The sequence below is a fragment of the Mirounga angustirostris genome, unplaced genomic scaffold, assembly GCF_029215605.1.
Source record: "Mirounga angustirostris isolate CCGP_5_RB_7025 unplaced genomic scaffold, mMirAng1.0.hap1 SCAF_2, whole genome shotgun sequence".
Taxonomy (NCBI): domain Eukaryota; kingdom Metazoa; phylum Chordata; class Mammalia; order Carnivora; family Phocidae; genus Mirounga; species Mirounga angustirostris.
The window spans coordinates 67,915,284-67,935,289 of NW_026991710.1; the positions used below are offsets into that span (position 1 = coordinate 67,915,284).

Below are 20,006 nucleotides of genomic sequence, written 5' to 3' on the forward strand. Positions count from 1 at the left end.
AGGAAAGTAAAAATATTTTTAAAGATTTTTTTTAATTTTAAAAGATTTTAAACATAAACCAAATCTTAGCTCTGATCTCAAAAAGTTTGAGTTCTGAACCATAATTGGCTCTGAGATAACTTCAAAAATTCATTCTTATGGAGCTTTTTGAAATATTTTTTGGACTAGGCAATTAAATAGTTAAGAAAGAGCTAGAGGGGCGCCTGAGTGGCTCAGTCCTTAAGCATCTGCATCTGCCTTTGGCTGAGGTCATGATCCCAGAGTCCTGGGATCGAGCCCCACATTGGGCTCTCTGCTCTGCGGGAAGTCTGCTTCTCCCTCTCCCACTCCCTCTGATTGTGTTCCCTCTCTCGCTGTGTCTCTCTCTGTCAAATAAATAAAATCTTTAAAAAAAAAAAAAAAGAGCTAGAGATATTGTAAGGAGAAAAACAACTCTTCCATCATGAACACATAACATGATTTGCTTCCTACAAAACACGCAGTAAGACCAAATATAAAAGAACCAAACTGAAAGGTCAAAAATTATGTGGACAGAAACCAGGAAGGGAAGGCGTAAAGGTGGGAGGGAGAGAGGGCAGACCATTATAAATAATATCAGCTCTTTGAAGGTGGAAAGAACCAAAATAGCCTAATTTTTATTTTAAAGATCCAAAATAATTAACATTTAAAAAAAAAGGAAAAAAATTAGAAAGAATGTGTCCTTCCCTTTATGTTTTGAAATCATTCTTTAACTCACATTCTACTTCAGCATATGGACATATTCACAACAATCCCTCATTCCATCAAAAAATACTGAATCTTAACAATGAATCATGGAACACTACATCAAAAACTAATGATGTAATGTATGGTGATTAACATAACATAATAAAAAAAATACTGAATCTTTACTTTCCAAATATGATTCTAGGGTAGGCTAGTTTTTAAAGATTTTATCTAATTATTTGACAGAGAGAGAGCGCGTGCGCACAAGAGTGGCGAGGGTGGGGGGCAGAGGGAAAGAGAGAAACAGACTCCCCAGTGAGCAGGGAGCCCAATACAGCTGGATCCCAGGACCCTGAGATCATGACCTGAGCCAAAGGCAGACACATAACTGACTGAGCCACCCAGACACTCCTAGGCTAGGCTTTTTGAGGTTCCTCTGCCACCACACACAAGGAAGATAATAAAACAACTTGAGAGATTATGCTTTAGATTTCCTCCCATTTCCTATCCTCTTTCTATACCATTTGTTGTACAAAACTTCCAAATTACAAACTCTTAAAGACAGCTGCGCTGCCTTCTTAGTTTTCATTTACATAAAGCACCAAAAAAAAAAAAAAAAGTGCTCAAGCAAAAGTAAAGCTGACCTCTCACCAAATTAGGAGGAAAACCTAAGTCAACAAGAGACTTCCTCTGACATTCCCCATTTCCCTTAACCTAGGCATAGATGCTTCCTCTACAAGGAGGAGTTTAGCTCTCTTAGGATGCTCCTAAGTGGCCACAGTCATCTCACAACCAGCTTAATACAGTGAATGGTGCCCTGTAGTAGACGTCTTCAGAAAACCTGAGCAAGGGGCAATCCGACCACGCCTAAGAAGACTGTCCTACATGAGACTGTGAACGGAAAAGGCACCCCTTCTCCCACTCCGTTCCCCCAGGTCAAAACAGAACAAAAACCAAAAGGGAGCAGCTAGCAGTAAGAGTCTAAAATGAAAACAAAAAGGAAAAGCTGACCTCCTTGGGTTATAGATATATGATGCCAAATATATATGTGTTTGGTGCACACAAAATAGCTCCTCAGACCTACAGCAAAAACAGCACACTTATTTCCTGCATTCCCTTCTTCCTCTTTCTGAGTCAGGAATTTCAGCAGTGGCTCTAAATTCCTATCCTTTTATGCAAACTCTATTCTATCTTTCTAAAATAAAGCCAATATGCTAATAAGCTGTGTAATCAACTAAACATTAAGGGTTATATACTATCTTTAGCAGGACATCATTCTATTTATACCCTAACCTTCAAAAATTCAGAGGTAAAAATGACTTAAGGCCAGGGGGCGGAGCAAGATGGCGGAGGAGTAGGAGACCTGGATTTCGTCTGGTCTCAGGAATTCAGGGGGATAGGGATCAAACCATTCTGAACACCTACAAACTCAACAGGAGATCGAAGAAAAGAAGAGCAACAACTCTCTGAACAGAAAAGCGACCACTTTCTGGAAGGCAGGACGTGTGGAGAAGTGAATCCGAGGCGATACTCGGGAGGATAGACGGCGGGGGAGGGCCTCCGTCGGCCGCTTCTGGCAAGTGATAGAGCCGCGGAGCACAGAATCGGAACTTTTAGGAGTCTGCTCCACTGAGGGACGTCACTCCAGTGGCTAAGTGGGGGGTGGAACCCTCGTGGGACAGTGTGGTCTCAGGACCCTCGGGGTCACAGAAGGACGGGGGGTGCCTGAGTGCAGCAGAGCTCCCAGGTATCGAAGCGGGGAAGCCAGCTGCAGGACGGAGAGGAGGCAGGCTCTCAGCTCGGGGTGGCCATAAACCATGATCAGCGGCACAGTCGGGCCACTGCTCCTCCAGCAGGGACCCAACAAGTGGCAGATCCGGGGAGACTCCCTTTCCTCCCCAGGAGGAGCGGCGCGGGAGTGCACCGCAGGGATCTGCTGGGTTTGGAGACTCCACACGGGCTCGGGTGCCAGAGATAGAAACGCTCGGTCACAGGCCGGGTGAGCACTGAGTGCGGCCAGAGACCAGGGAGACGGGAGTGAGTGACTGCTTTTCTCTGGGGGCCCCATGGCGGAGATGGGGAGGCTGCCATTTTCACTCTCGTCCTCCAAGGCCAAACGGAAAGCTTGGAGGGAACAAAAGCTCCCAAGAGCAAACCCGAGCAGATTACTTAGCCTGGTCTGGGCAAGGGTGGCACAATTCTGCCTACGGCACAGACATTTGGGAATCAGGGCAACAGGCCCCTCCCCCAGAAGATCAGCAAGAACATCCAGCCAAGACCAAGTTTACCAATCAATGAGAACAGCAGAACTCCAGCACTAGGGAAATACTGCACGTAGAATCCATGGCTTTTTTACCATGATTCTTGAGTCTTTCAAAGTTAATTTTTTTAACTTTTTTTTTTTTTGAATTTTTCTTTTTCCCTCTTTGAACCAACATCTTATCAATCCCTTTTTTAAAAAACATTTTTATTTTTCATTTTTAGAGTCATACTCTATCCCCTCATACTAGTTACCCTTATTTTTGGCATATATATATGTTGTTCTCTCTTTAAAATTTTGAGATAGTTTCTTCTAACAGATCAAAATATACCCTAAATTTCTAGTGTATGGTTTTGTTCTACTCTCCTGCCTGATGACATTCTCTCCCTTTTTTTTCTTTTTTTTTTAAATCCTCTTCTTTTTTCAAACAACTTATCAATTCCTTTTATAAAATTTTTTATGATTTTCATCTTTACAGTCATATTCCATCCCTTCATCATATCAACCCTTATTTTTGTACATATATGTTTTTCTTTCTTTAAAATTTTGGGAGGCACTTTCTTCTAAAAGACCAAAATACACCCCAAATCTAGTCTGTGGCACTGATCTATATATCAGCCTGATCATATTTGATCACATTCTGGGTTTTTTTTGTTTTGTTCCACTTTTGTTTGTTTTATCTTTTTCTTTTTCTTTTTTCTTTCTTTCCCTTTCCTTTCCCCCAGCTTCAGGTCTTTTCTGATTTGTATGGAGTATATTTTCTGGGGACGCTGTTACCCTGTTAGCATTTTGTTCTCTCATTCATCTATTCTCCTCTGGACAAAATGACAAGATGGAAAAAATCACCTCAACAAAAAGAACAAGAGGTAGTACCGACTGCCAGGGACCTACTCAATATGGACATTAGTACGATGTCAGATCTAGAGTTCAGAATCATGACTTTAAAGGTACTAGCTGGGCTTGAAAAAAGCATGGAAGTTATTAGAGAAACCCTTTCTGGAGAAATAAAAGAACTAAAACCTAACCAAGTAAAAATCAAAAAGGCTATTAATGAGGTGCAATCAAAAATGGGGGCACTAACTGCTAGGATAAATGAGGCAGAAGAGAGAATCAGTGATACAGGAAGACCAAATGGTGGAAAATAAAGAAGCTGAGAAAAAGAGATAACCAACTACTGGATCACGAGGGCAGAATTCGAGAGATAAGCAATACCATAAGACGAAACAACATTAGAATAATTGGGATCCCAGAAGAAGAGAGAGAGGGGCAGAAGGTATAATGGAGCAAATTATAACAGAGAACTTCCCTAATTTGGGGAAGGAAACAGGCATCAAAATCCAGGAGGCACAGTGAACCCCTCTCAAAATCAATAAAAATAGGTCAACACCCCGACATCTAATAGTAAAACTTACAAGTCTCAGAGACAAAGAGAAAATCCTGAAAGAAGCTCGGGAGAAGAGATATGTAACCTACAATGGGAGAAACATTAGCCTGGCAACAGACCTATCCACAGAGACCTGGCAGGCCAGAAAGGACTGGCAGGATATATTCAGAGCACTAAATGAGAAAAATATGCAGCCAAGAATACTATATCCAGCTAGGCTGTCATTGAAAATAGGAGAGATAAAAAGCTTCCAGGGCAAACAAAAACTAAAGGAATTTGCAAACACGAAACCAGCCCTACAAGAAATATAGAAAGGGGTCCTCTAAGCAAAGAGAGAGCCTAAAAGCAACATAGACCAGAAAGGAACACAGACAATATACAGTAACAGTCACCTTACAGGCAATACAATGGCACTAAATTCATATCGTTCAATAGTTACCCTGAATGTAAATGGGCTAAATGCCCCAATCAAAAGACAGAGGCTATGAGATTGGATTAAAAAACAAGACCCATGATATGCTTTCTGCAAGAAATTCATTTTAGACCCAAAGACACCCCCAGATTGAAAGTGAGGGGGTGGAAAACCATTTACCATGCTAATGGACACCAAAAGAAAGCTGGGGTGGCAATCCTTATATCAGACAAATCAGATTTCAAACCAAAGACTATAATAAGAGATGAGGAAGGACACTATATCCTACTTAAAGGGTCTATCCAACAAGAAGATCTAACAATTGTAAATATCTAGGCCCCTAACATGGGAGCAGCCAATTATATAAGGCAATTAATAACAAAAGCAAAGAAACACATTGACAACAATACAATAATAGTGGGGGACTTTAACACCCCCCTCACTGAAATGGACAGATCATCTAAGCAAAAGATCAACAGGGAAATAGAGTCTTTAAATGACACACTGGACCACATGGACTTCACAGACATATTCAGAACATTCCATCCCAAAGCAACGGAATACACATTCTTCTCTAGTGCCCATGGAACATTCTCCAGAATCGATCACATCCTAGGTCATAAATCAGGTCTCAACCGGTACCAAAAGACTGGGATCATTCCCTGCCTATTTTCAGACCACAATGCTTTGAAACTAGAACTCAATCACAAGAGGAAAGTCAGAAAGAACTCAAATACATGGAGGTTAAAGAGCATCCTACTAAAGAATGAATGGGTCAACCAGGAAATTAAAGAAGAATTTAAAAAATTCATGGAAACCAATGAAAATGAAAACACAACTGTTCAGAAACTTTGGGATGCAGCAAAGACAGTCCTAAGAGGAATGTATACAGCAATACAAGCCTTTCTCAAGAAACAAGAAAGGTCTCAAGTACACAACCTAACCCTACACCTAAAGGAGCTGGGGAAAGAACAGCAAATAAAGCCTAAACCCAGCAGGAGAAGAGAAATAATAAAGATTAGAGCAGAAATCAATGAAATAGAAACTAAAAGAACAGTAGAACAGATCAATGGAAGTAGGAGCTGGTTCTTTGAAAGAATTAACAAGATTGATAAACCCCTGGCCAGACTTATCAAAAAGAAAAATGACGCAGATCAACAAAATCATGAATGAAAGAGGAGAGATCATAACCAACACCAAAGAAATACAAACAATTATAAGAACATATTATTAGCAACACTATGCCAGCAAATTAGATAACCTGGAAGAAATGGATGCATTCCTAGAGATGTATCAACTACCAAAACTGAACCAGGAAGAAATAGAAAACCTGAACAGATCTATAACCACTAAGGAAATTGAAGCAGTCATCAAAAATCTCCCCAAAAAAGCCCAGGGCCAGATGGCTTCCCAGGAGAATTCTACCAAACATTTAAAGAAGAATTAATATCTATTTTTCTGAAACTGTTCCAAAAAATAGAAATGGAAGGAAAACTTCCAAACTCGTCTTATGAGGCCATCATTACCTTGATCCCAAAACCAGACAAAGACCCCATTAGAAAGGAGAATTACAGACCAATATCCTTGATGAACAAGGATGCAAAAATTCTCACCAAAATACTAGCCAATAGGATCCAACAGTACATTAAAAGGATTATTCACCACAACCGAGTGGGATTTATCCCTGGGCTGCAAGATTGGTTCAACATCCGCAAATCAATCAACGTGATACAATACATTAACAAAAGAAAGAACAAGAATCATATGATCCTCTCAATAGATGCAGAAAAAGCATTTGACAAAGTACAGCATCCTTTCTTGATCAAAACTCTTCAGAGTGTAGGGATAGAGGGTACATAACTCAATATCATAAAAGCCATCTATGAAAAACCCACAGCGAATATCATTTTCAATGGGGAAAAACTGAGAGCTTTCCCCCTAAGGTCAGGAACATGGCAGGGATGTCCACTATCACCACTGCTATTCAACATAGTACTAGAAGTCCTAGCCACAGCAATCAGACAACAAAAAGAAATAAAAGGCATCCGAATCGGCAAAGAAGTCAAACTCTCACTCTTTGCAGATGATATGGATACTTTATGTGGAAAACCCAAAAGACTCCACCCCAAAACTGCTAGAACTCATACAGGAATTCAGTAAAGTGGCAGGATATAAAATCAATGCACAGAAATCAGTGGCATTCCTATACACCAACAGCAAGACAGAAGAAAGAGAAATTAAGGAGTCGATCCCATTTACAATTGCACCCAAAACCATAAGATACCTAGGAATAAATCTAACCAAAGAGGCAAAGGATCTGTACTCAGAAAACTATAAAATACTCATGAAAGAAATTGAGGAAGACACAAAGAAATGGAAAAAGGTTCCATGCTCATGGATTGGAAGAACAAATATTGTGAAGATGTCAATGCTACCTAGAGCAATCTCCACATTCAATGCAATCCCCATCAAAATACCATCCACCTTTTTCAAAGAAATGGAACAAATAATCCTAAAATTTGTATGGAACTAGAAAAGACCCCGAATAGCCAGAGGAATGTTGAAGAAGAAAAGCAAAGCTGGTGGCATCACAACTCCGGACTTCCAGCTCTATTACAAAGCTGTCATCATCAAGACAGTATGGGACTGGCACCAAAACAGACACACAGATCAATGGAACAGAATACAGAGCCCAGAAATGGACCCTCAACTCTATGGTCAACTCATCTTTGACAAAGCGAGAAAGAATGTCCAATGGAAAAAAGACAGTCTCTTCAACAAATGGTGTTGGGAAAATTGGACAGCCACATGCAGAAGAATGAAACTGGACCATTTCCTTAACACCACACACAAAAATAGACTCAAAATGGTTGAAAGACCTCAATGTGAGACAGGAGTCCATCAAAATCCTAGAGGAGAACACAGGCAGCAACCTCTTCGACCTCAGCCACAACAACTTCTTCCTAGAAACATCACCAAAGGCAAGGGAAGCAAGGGCAAAAATGAACTATTGGGACTTCATCAGGATAAAAAGCTTTTGCATAGCAAAAGAAACAGTCAACAAAACCAAAAGACAACTGACAGAATGGGAGAAGGTATTTGCAAATGACACATCAGATAAAGGGCTAGTATCCAAAATCTATAAAGAACTTATCAAACTCAACACCCAAAGAACAAAGAATCCAATCAAGAAATGGGCAGAAGACATGAACAGACATTTTTCCAAAGAAGACATCCAAATGGCCAACAGACATATGAAAAAGTGCTCAACATTGCTCGGCATCAGGGAAATCCAAATCAAAACCTCAATGAGATACCACCTCACACCAGTCAGAATGGCTAAAATTAACAAGTCAGGAAACGACAGATGTTGGCGGGGATGCTAAAAAAGGGAAACCCTCCTACACTGTTGGTGGGAACGTAAGCTGGTGCAACCACTCTGGAAAACAGTATGGAGGTTCCTCAAAAAGTTGGAAATAGAGGTACCATACGATCCAGCAATTGCACTACTGGGTATTTACCCCAAAGATACAAATGTAGGGATCCGAAGGGATATGTGCACCCCAATGTTTATAGCAGCAATGTCCACAATAGCCAAACTGTGGAAAGAGCCAAGATGTCTATCGACAGATGAATGGATAAAGAAGATGTGATATATATATATATACATATACATATATATATATACACACACACACACACAATGGAATATTATGCAGCCATCAAAAGGAATGAGATCTTGCCACTTGCAACGATGTGGATGGAACCGGAGGATGTTATGCTGAGCAAAATAAGTCAATCAGAGAAAGACATGTATCATATGACCTCACTGATATGAGGAATTCTTAATCTCAGGAAACAAACAGGGTTGCTGGAGTGAGGGGTGGGGTGGGAGGGATGGAGTGGCTGGGTGATGGACACTGGGGAGGGTGTGTGCTATGGTGAGCGCTGTGAATTGTGCAAGACTGTTGAATCACAGATCTGTACCTCTGAAACAAACAATGCAATATATGTTAAGAAAAAAAAAAAAGAAGAAAAGAAGAAGATAGCAGGAGGGGAAGAATGAAGGGGGGGAAATCAGAGGGGGAGACGAACCATGAGAGACGATGGACTCTGAGAAAAACTGAGGGTTCTAGAGGGGAGGAGGGGTGGGAGGATGGGTTAGCCTGATGATGGGTATTAAAGAGGGCACGTTCTGCATGGAGCACTGGGTGTTATGCACAAACAATGAATCATGGAACACTACATAAAAAACTAATGATGTAATGTATGGTGATTAACATAACAATAAAAAAATTTTTAAAAAAGAAAAAAATGACTTAAGGCCATTGGTTGCAACAATGAATGGCAGCTAATATATATTTAGCTTGTACTTACCATGTGCCAGGTACAGTGTTAAGGACTTTGCAAGCATTACCTCCTTTACCCCTTATGATACTTCTATTAAATACTATTATTAAGCCCACCTTACAGATGAGGAAATAAGAAGAGAAATTAAGAAATGTATACGAGGGCAAAGAGATGTAAACAACGACATCATGATCTAAAGTTAGAAATATGACTAAGTTTGGTACCTTAATCAAAACATATATTACACTGCAGTTTTCACTCATACCTGCTTTTAAATCTTTATATAATTTTTTAAATCATACTATCAATGAAGATCAATACATAATTTGTCCTCAAAACAAGAGCCAAATAAGGGATACTCGGGGTCAAAAATAACTCAAAGAAAAGTCATAGAAACCTCCACCACTAGTCAATAGCCAAAAGTCTACTGGTGGGGGGAGGATCACAAAAGGGGATAAAGTGAGATTAAAATGATTTATACTTTTAAGTCCCAAACTTTAGGTATCATTTCTTGAAATAGAGGAAAACTGAATTAAAACTTAAAATCCCAATACTCTGATTAGTGCTACTTTACTTTACAACGTGTATTTTTTTCTGATTATAAAAACTTTTAAAACTTTGTAATTTAAGCTTCACATTAAATATACCTGTACTTTTCATACAGTATTGAGTTCCATTTCTTGAACTTTTTAAACTCTTTCAATATGTTTCTAGAGAGAATTCATTCTACATAAACTTTCTGGGTAATATTTTTCTGGGTAATATTTTTCTAAACCATAAAATATTCAACACTATTTCCTTCAGAGAGTCTAAAGTCCCAAATCTAGTCCTAAATCCACTCCCAGAACTTTTCATAATAAAAAGATGACAAATTATACACAAAACTCGCAGTTCAATATCCTGTTAACAAAGAATCCTAAGAGCGTAAGTTTAAAACTTCCTCTCTGCCTCGGGGCACCTGGGTGGCTCAGTCGGTTAAGCTTCTGCCTTCAGCTCAGGTCATAATCCCAGGGTCCCGGGATCAGAGCCCCGCTTCTGGATTCCTGCTCAGTGTGGAGTCTACTTCTGCCCCTTCCCTGACTCATGCTCTCTAGCGCACTCTCTCTTTCTCTCTTGAATAAATAAAACCTTTAAAAATAAATAAAACTTCCTCTCTGCCATAATCAATGCAGCAGAGCTTTCTTCCTAAGAAAAAATATTACCATTTGTTCAAATATAAGAATGCATTCCTCAGTCCACTGTATCAAAAATCTTCAATTTAAAATTCTCTATGGTCTCTGTTAAAGCACACCCTGCTAACAAGTAAAAAAGGATATCACATAGAAATTCTATTGAATTCATACTCATTTTACTTTTGTACAGCATGAAATGACTTAAACTTCCAAACCTAGTGGGAATTAAAAATAAGTCTCATCATTTCTAATACTTAGCTATTCACTTTCTACTAAAATGTATGATCTTTATTTATAATAATTCACAAATAATTATAATTAAACAACTGCTTATAGAATTCAGTCATGTAATCAGATGATTTAGAAGTATATGCTGAAACTATCCTAATGAGATTGTTTAAAACAGAGGAACATGCGACTATAGATCTCGGGAATCGTGAGTTCAAGCCTCACAATGGGAGTAGAGATTACTTCTAAAAAAAAGTTGAAAACTTAAGCTTTCTGAATAATACCAAATAACTTAGGTATTTTTCCTTTCCACCTAGCATATTTTCTTCTTCCTTCATTTTTATATACTATTGTAGGGAGCTTCAAAGATGGTTCCCAATGACCCCACCTCCTAGTATATACACCCTTGTGTAATCCTCTCTCCTGAGTGTGGGCTGGACCTAATGACTCACTTTTTTTTTAAGAACTTTTTTTTTTAAGATTTTATTTCTTTCTTTGAGAGAGAGAGCATGCAAGCAGGGGGAGGAGCAGAGGGAGAGGGACAAGCAGACTCCATGCTGAGTGTAGAACATGACACGGGGCTTGATCCCATGACCCAGAGATGACGACCTGAGCCAAAACCAAGAGTCAGAGGCTTAACTAAGTGAGCCACCCAAGGGCCCCAGTGACTCACTCTTAATGAAGAGAAAAGGGAGTAACTAATGGGATGCCACTTCCATGATTACATTACAAAACTCACATGGAAAGGAACTAGTGTAGGTCACTGGCAAACAGCCAATATGAGGAACTCGGGCCTCCTCCCCCAGAGCCTTCAGATGAAACCACGGCCCTGTGGACATGTTGAATGCAGCTCTATGAGAGACTCTGAACCAGAGGAGCCAGCTTAAGATTCTTGAATGACAAAAGCTGTAACATAACATTTGTTGTCTTAAGTCACAAAGTTTTGGAATAATTTGTCATGCAGTGCTATGGGTTGAATTGTGTCCCTCTGAAAATTCCTATGTTGAAGTCCTAATCCCCAGTACTTCAGATTGTGATCTTTTTTGGAGACAGGGCAAGATCTTCAAGTGAACATCTCTTGCCGTCACCTAGCTGCCTGTACCTGCCCTTCAGGGAGATGGGGTTTACTAAAGGAAACTGAACATTGGGGGGAAAAAAAAGGAATCAGAGTCTGTTCTGGGAAATCTGGGATTGGGTACTTAAGCGTCAGCCTTTCTTTGGGAGTCTGAACTATAAGACACAGTGTGTGGGGAGTGGTGACAACCATGTTTCCCATGACAAAGAATGGAAAATGAAGACAGCCAGTTCTGCAAAGACGTGAGACTGACACACAGGAGAGACGCTCCACTGACAGCGTGAGGGAAACCTGACTGCATTTGGTTCCTGGGTTCTTCTCTATAGCCCAGCTGCATTTGCATGTCTCTGGATCTTCTGGGGGCCCCCAGGAGACACACCTAAATGATAACTTCCCCTTTTCGCTTAAGCTATTTGAATTGCATCACGTGCAATCAATAGAGGACTACCACGGTCAAATGGGTACCCTCTCTAAAGCTGAAGAACATCACTGAAGGACTAACCACCTCATGTAAAAAACTTTTCAGTAACAATAAAGCCAAGTAAAATACTAAAACTAAGGCAAACAGGTAGCAGTAGTACTCTCAAGTGCCTCACAACATAGCTCATCATTTAAACTAGTCACTCAAAGGAACTGCAACAGAACAGAATTAGAGTTCCAAAGCCCATGCTTACCACTAGATTTTTCTAGGGGGGAAAAAAAAGAAAGAAAGAAAGAAAATGATGATTTAAAAACACAATTTCATTCTACATAGGTACCTACAATAAAAATAATAATGCTTTAAAACCAAAATGGAAACTGAAGATAATTTATTCTAATATATCCCTTTTTTTGGTGCAGAAAACTACCAGCCATTCAGGAAAGCAGGTTTGCCTAAGCTTACCCAGCCATTAGTGGTAAAGAAGGACTGAAACCCAGCTCTTTTGAGTCTGAGTTCAGTGGTCTTGCTACAATGCAATGATGTGAGAAAGACTATCATGATTCTTGCTCCTGGCTCCTTGTCTGACAGACAGAACAATCATAAAACTGACCTGATTCTCCGTTCTGGGCTGGCATGAACCTGCGTAGAAACAATAGGAGTGGCAGGCACTTTCTTCCTGAAGCAAATGTGGAGAAGTAGTATACCTGTGATGAAACGAAGAAAAAGAAAACCCAGTTCATTTTCCGACTATGTTTTAGCATAATGAGTTGTTCATTTTCTACTGATTCCTTATCTCCTTATTTGTTGGCGATAGTTTAATAGCAGAACACATGACAATGATTTAAGATAGATAAAATTTGCCATCTAAAATCCATAAAGAATATAGAGTCATTTAAATTTCGTCTCTATAAACCACCTGGTTCAGCTTCTTCATTTTACTGAGACCAGGAAAAGTTATGCAAACAATCAATGACAACTCAGTTACTTAGTGGCAGAGCCAGGTTCAGAACCTAATTCTTCCCATATCCAGTTCAGTATTCATTTGTACAACACAGATCACACTAATTTTGGAAAACCAAATATGAGCAAAAAAGCAAAAAATTCATGTTAGTTTTCTAGGTATATCTGTCAAGTATCTGAAGTTAAATGTCATTTGTTCTAAATTAAAATCAGAAAACGATGCTTCTTCACTTAATGGTTATAACCAAATCTTGAGTTATTTAGCATGCCTTATATAGGATATTTAAATGTTTTATTTGGGGCACCTGGATGGCTCAGTCAGCAGAGCATGCGACTCTTGATCCCTGGGTTGTGAGTTCAAGCCCCACGATGGGTGTAGATTACTTAAAAAAAGAAAAAAAAAGTCTTAAAAACTGTTTTATTTACCATTCAGTATTTCAATATGAAAACACTAGCATATGAATCAGGAGATCTAGGTTCTAGTCTTTTCTAACTCTGTACTCAACAAGGTCTATGATCTTAATCAAATACTTCTTTGGTCCCAAAGTGCCTTTATTCAAAAATGAGGAGCTTGGACTAACTCTCATGAGCCTTCTAACTCTAAAACAATACACCTATAAAGAGCTTCCTCTTTTAGCAACATTCTGCTTTTCTGATCAACTATTTGTTTTTGTCATGTATTTGTTAATCTCTCTGATCATGTTATTAACAGTTGAAACATAATCAGAAATATTGCCTTCAAAGGGCCCCTGGTTGGCTCAGTCAGTAGAGCATGTGACTTTTGATCTCAGGTCGTGAGTTCGAGCCCCACATTGGGTGTAAAGATTACTTTAAAAAAATAATTAAGGGGTGCCTGGATGGCTCAGTTGTTAAGCGTCTGCCTTCGGCTCAGGTCATGATCCCAAGCCCCACATCGGGCTCCCTGCTCAGCGGGAAGCCTGCTTCTCCCTCTCCCACTCCCCCTGCTTGTGTTCCCTCTCTCGCTGTCTCTCTCTGTCAAATAAATAAAATTTAAAAAAATAAAAAAATAATTAAAAGAGAGTTTTGCTTTATTTTTTTTTAATATTTTATTTATTTACTTGAGAGAGACAGAGATAGTGAGAGAGAGCCCGAGCAGGAAGGAGGGAGAAAAGCAGACTCCCTGCTGAACAGGGAGCCCGATGCGGGGTTCGATGACCTGAGCTGAAGGCAGACACTGAACCAACTGAGCCACCCAGGCACCCCAAGTTTAAAAAAAAAAAATATTGCCTTCAAATATACAGCCAATTATCATTCAAAAGCCTACATAACAATAACCTAGTTTTACTGTCTATCTCACCCAGCTAGAAGTGGAAGGAAAAGTATTTTTCAAAATCTACCTCTAAGGTAGTTTTAAAGAAAAATCCTGAATTATTTTCCCAAATCATTCATGCAGTTACTCATCCAACAAGTTGTCACTGAGTGACGTGACAGATGGCAGACACAGGCTTAATCAGATAAAAGACTTTAAAACAAGACACCCCCAGTGAAAAACTGAGTGACATTAGGAATTCAAGTGGTGATAAGGGAATAAGCAGAAGTGATGACATGTCTCCTAATTTGTGACCTCAGAATATGCCTTCCCTATTTTTTAACTTCTTGTTATATACAACAGTTACTTGTAACATGTTTTTTTGGGTTTTTTTGGTTTTTTTTTTTAAAGATTTTATTTTTATTTTTATTTATTTGAGACAGAGAGAATAAGAGACAGAGAGCATGAGAGGGAGGAGGGTCAGAGGGAGAAGCAGACTCCCTGCCGAGCAGGGAGCCCGATGCGGGACTTGATCCCGGGACTCCAGGATCATGACCTGAGCCAAAGGCAGTCGCTTAACCAACTGAGCCACCCAGGTGCCCACTTGTAACATGTTTTAAATTCAAAGAAACAGAGGGAACACCCAGGTACCTACCACCCAACTCAACAACCTAAATAGGAGTTACTGGTAATGTTTTCCTGACTTGCTCGCCGCCGCACCCCTGCCGCCGCCAATGCCCCACTTCTATCATCCCTCCCATCTCCTGTAACTGTTATGCTGTCCTCTGTGTTTATCATTACTTGCCTTTTTAAACAGTTTATTACAGGGGGATGCGTGGGTGGTTCTTTGCTTCGGCTCTGGTCATGATCTTGCCGTAGTGGGATGAGGCCCTGCACCCGGCTACCTGCTCAGTTGGCTTCAGATTCTTTCTCCCACCCCTTCTGCTCTTCCCCACTGGCACACACTCTCAAATAAATAAAATCTTAAAAAAAAAAAAAAAAATGTTTATCACAGGGACATCTGGGTGGCTCAGTTGGTTAAGCCCGACTCTTGATTTCGACTCAAGTCATGATCTCAGGGTTATGAGCTGGTGGGGGAGGGGGGTCAGAGCCTGCTTAAGATTCTCTTTCCCTCTCCCACCACCACCCCCTCCCCCCACCATTCACATGCACTCATGCATGTGCGCTCGCTCGCTCTCTAAAAATAAATAAAAAGTTTGTCACAGGGGCGCCTGGGTGGCTCAGTGAGTTAAGCATCTGACTTCAGCTCAGGTCATGATCTCAAGATCCTGGGATTGAGTCCCGCTTTGGGCTCCCTGCTTAGTGAGGAGTCTGCTTGTCCCTCTGCCCCTCCTCAGCTCATTCACGCTCTCTCTCTCTCTCTCTCATTTTTCGGGCGCCTGGGTGCCTCAGTCAGTTAAGTGGCTGCCTTCGGCTCAAGTCATGATCCCAGAGTCCTGGGATTAGTCCCACATCAGGCTCCCTGCTTCTCTTCTGCCGGCCACTCCCCCTGCTCACGCATGTGCTCTCTAATAAATAAAATATTAAATATTTTTTTTAAAAGTTTATCACATATGTACATATCCCTCAACAACATACTGTTTCATTTTATTTGCTTTTGAATTCTGTGGGAACAGAATAGCTCCTGTCTTTTAGGGTTTGACTTTTTCATTCAATATTATGCTTTAAAAAGTCATCCATGTTGGGGGGCGCCTGGGTGGCTCAGTCGTTAAGCATCAGCCTTCAGCTCAGGTCATGGTCCCAGGGTCCCTGGGATCGAGCCCCGCATCGGGCTCCCTGCTCCATGGGGAGCCTGCTTCTCCCTCTCCCACTCCCCCTGCTTGTGGTCCCTCTCTGTGTCTCTCCCTGTCAAATAAATAAACAAATCTTAAAAAATTCATCCATGTTTTTTTTTTTTTTTAAGATTTTTTATTTTATTTTTATTTATTTGAGACAGAGAGAATAAGAGACAGAGAGCATGAGAGGGAGGAGGGTCAGAGGGAGAAGCAGACTCCCTGCCGAGCTGGGAGCCCAATGCGGGACTCGATCCCGGGACTCCAGGATCATGACCTGAGCCAAAGGCAGTCGCTTAACCAACTGAGCCACCCAGGCGCCCACTTGTAACATGTTTTAAATTCAAAGAAACAGAGGGAACACCCAGGTACCTACCACCCAACTCAACAACCTAAATAGAAGTTACTGGTAATGTTTTCCTGACATTTCCTGGCATTAGTTGTAGTTCATACCTTTTCACTGCAGAATTCTGCATTGTAAATATATCATAATTGAATTATCCATTTTCCTTACAACAGTATCTTATTTTTCTCCCAGGGTTTTTTTTTTTCCTATTATAAGCATTTCTGTTATAAAAGTTCTCATACACATCTCCTATGCCCCATGTGCCAAAGTTTCTCTTAAGTCTGTGCGTAGGAGTTGAGAAATATGCATAAGTTCAATTTTTCATGATGATGCCAATTTTTGTTTTCCCCAATTTATAATCCCACCCAACTACTTGCTCATACTGAACTACCTGTTCATATTGAACCACATCCAATACTTAGTAATGCTAACTTAATTTGGGGGTATAAAATGGCATCGAATTGTGGTCTAACTTTGCTTTTTCCTGTTGATTAATGATACCAAGCATTTCTTCAGATTTATTGGCTAACTCATGTTTCCTCTTTTATGAAATGCCTATTCACATATTTTGCCACTTCCTCCTCAGTTGTTTGTTCTTACTTATTGTTTCATAGAAATTTTAGTACTTTGGATGATTATTTGGTTTTACCCATTTTGAACTACCAGGTACAGGCAAGCATTGAGATAAAGAAGCAGAAAGAGAACAGCAGGAGGCCAAACAGAATGGGTAACAGTGAGCTAGAGGACCAAATGCTTTTGTATATTAATGCAATCTACAGATGTCTTAAAGTACCAGAAATCTAGAATATTACATAATCCTGTTTTATAATGTTTATAAAATTATTTTAATATAAACTCGTCCAAGGGCAAATGCATTGACATGATTTCAACGCATTCTAATTGCAATATGCAATATAATTTCAAGTAGCAGCTTTACACAAATCACAATTTAAGTCACACTTTAGACAGACTTCTCATTTTGACCCTGACGTTTTTACATGTTTTTATTTCATGCTTTGGTTGCCTCCAATTTAGAATAAGTCAGTTATATTGTCAAAGGGGTGAGTTTGAATGTATGAATATGTACACAGGTATAAAAACTGAATTTCAAAATCAAATTATATAAATTAGAAGACAACAGAGATCCCAATTTCAGACTTGGCTAGACAATTAGCTGTACCTCCTTGGCCTAAATATGTCTTTAAGTTGATTTTCTTATATCTAACATGAAAATTCTAAGGATCTTAAAATCATACTCTTTGGCTTGAATATCAGTAAGAAAAAAAAATTTTTCCAGTTAGCTCCAGAAGGGTTTTAGGAATCTCTTCCCAAGGGTTATACAAATCAGACAGACTAAAGAGTAACAAAAAGCTGAATGTCTGAAAAAAATTTTAGCAAGCAGGGCTATAGCCCTCCTAAACCTTCGCAGGACTCCTGGTGGATCACCTGATGAACAGCATCATACAGGGGAAAAGAAAAAAATCAAAAGGCACATAAAATCTGAATCACTCTACATGCGGGCCTTGATTCCTATATAAGCAATCAGAAGAGAACTTCCAGAACCACACTTACTCACTTAGCTAAATCTGTACCCTTCTACTGTGCTTGAACTTTCTGGGTCAAAGTCTAGCTCCTCCACTGTGATACTAGATACAGATATGATGCCCCTACCTTTCAAGGGCATTGCTCTAGTAAGGCCCGCTTCTCTCTCCTATATCATCAATTTCCTAGTTTCTTCCTCCAGATAAAGCAAACCAGTAGTATATACACATATTTCCAATCATTAGGAAACAAACAATAATAACGAACCTTTTGACACAACTACCACTCTAGGTTATGGCCAATTTTCCTGATTCCCTTTTCGCAAAGGGTCACAAAAGAGTTGTCGGTACTCTCTGTCCTTAAGATTCTTCAATTCAGATTGAACACATTCCAATTACTTTCGCTTCCTAATATGCCATTGAACTTGAATGCCACCAATTACCTACATATTGTTAAATCCAAAGGCCAGTCAGTCCTCATCTTTCTTGACCTATATCTGTAGGAACTGTCATGACTCACCAAGCCCTGATACACTTTATCTGGCTTCTAGAACAAAGACTCTCCTGGTTTCCCCTGGTTTCATCCTATCTAACTGGCCACTCCTCACCTCTGCTACTTGTTTGTCCTCTTAGCACTCATCACTAAAGTTCTTACCCTCTCTTCACCCCATCAGCAAACTGTACTGACTCTGTCTACAAAATACATCCAAAATCTGACCACTTCTCATCACCTCGAGACTTTGACCAGAATAACTATCATCTCTCACTTGAAGTTTTTCCATGATTTCGTAACTGGCCTCCCAACTTCTACCCTTGCCCTACTTCAGTCTTTTCTCATCAAAGCAGTCAGAGTGATCTTGATAGTCTTACATAATTCATATAATGTAACTTCTGTGCCCAAAATCTCCTAATGGCTTCTCATCTCAGAGTAAATGCCAAAATCTTTAAAATAGCATATAAGAACCTACATAATTTGGCCCCTATTACCTCTGATCTCATTTCCTACTGACTCCCTTGCTATTCCTTATTCATGCTAAGCATACTCCTATCTCGGAGCCTTAACATTTGCTGTTCTCTCTGCCTAGATGCTTTTCCAGGAGTGATTATCTCTGCATGCCTCACTCCTGCACTATCCTCTGATGTCTGCCCAAATGTCTCCTGGGCTAAGTCTTTCCTGGCTACTCTATTTAAAACAGTAACACTTTTGCTCCCAGGATCCCTCCCACAAAAACATAAAACCCACAGGGCAAGAGCTTTGTTTTGTTTGGTGCTATATCTTCAATGCCTAGAAAGGGTTATGGCACATGGTGGGTATTCAATTAACATTTTTTGAATGAACAAATAATTACACTCTTAGGCTAAAAACTATAATCTTTCTGAGTTTACAAAACAAGAAAATCTAATCAGGGTGCAACAGTTAGATTTTTTATATAAAATAACCATTCTAATTTCCCAACAGTTAAGCGATAACAACTCTGAAGACTTCAGTAGATGTTGCAACTAATACTTCTAGAAATTTAAAGTAATCACTATAGTAAATGGTTCCCCTCCGCAAATTAGGTTTTAGACTCTAGCTGTCTACACAGCGACATTTATTTTTCCACTAACTGCTGTCATATTCAATAATGGCTGGCTTGCAGAGCCACACCACCAACACACAGGAAAATATTATAAAAATGTTCATTCCAAACTGGTTCCAGACAAAGCACCACGCTCTTTATAAATAAAGAAACTCTAAAAATAAAGGGCAGATATTTTTAAATGTTTTAAATATTTGGTTTGGAAATATTTTCAGACTTACAGAAAAGCTGCAAATATAAGAATTCAAAACCACCATTCTACCTAAAGTCACCAATTGTTAATGTTATTCTCTTTGTTTTATCATCTGTGCTCATGCGCTCTCTGGCACTTTCTTTCCATTCACACAGACACACATGCTATTTTTTTTTCTCTAAACCAACTGAGGATAAATGATATACATCATGGCCCTTTGCTCTGTTGACTCAATGTGCATTTCCTAAGAATAGAGATATTCTCTTTTATAACCACAGTACATGGTCTTCAGTAATTTGAACAGTATTACAATGTT

At 39.7% G+C, this 20,006-nt stretch overlaps 1 protein-coding gene across 8 annotated transcripts in view; it reads right to left on the reverse strand.

Moving 5' to 3' along the window:
• Positions 1 to 20,006, reverse strand: part of WDFY3 (WD repeat and FYVE domain containing 3) — a 263,913-nt gene that overhangs the window by 217,223 nt on the left and 26,684 nt on the right. For 7 of the 8 annotated variants that reach the window (XM_064584729.1, XM_064584731.1, XM_064584732.1 and 4 more), the window contains exon 2: positions 12,618 to 12,711. The gene's annotated coding sequence lies outside the window, so the exon portion shown is untranslated. Of the gene's footprint in view, positions 1 to 12,617; positions 12,712 to 13,272; positions 13,351 to 20,006 lie in introns of all 8 variants that reach the window. The other variant, XM_054508832.2, reaches the window with a different exon arrangement.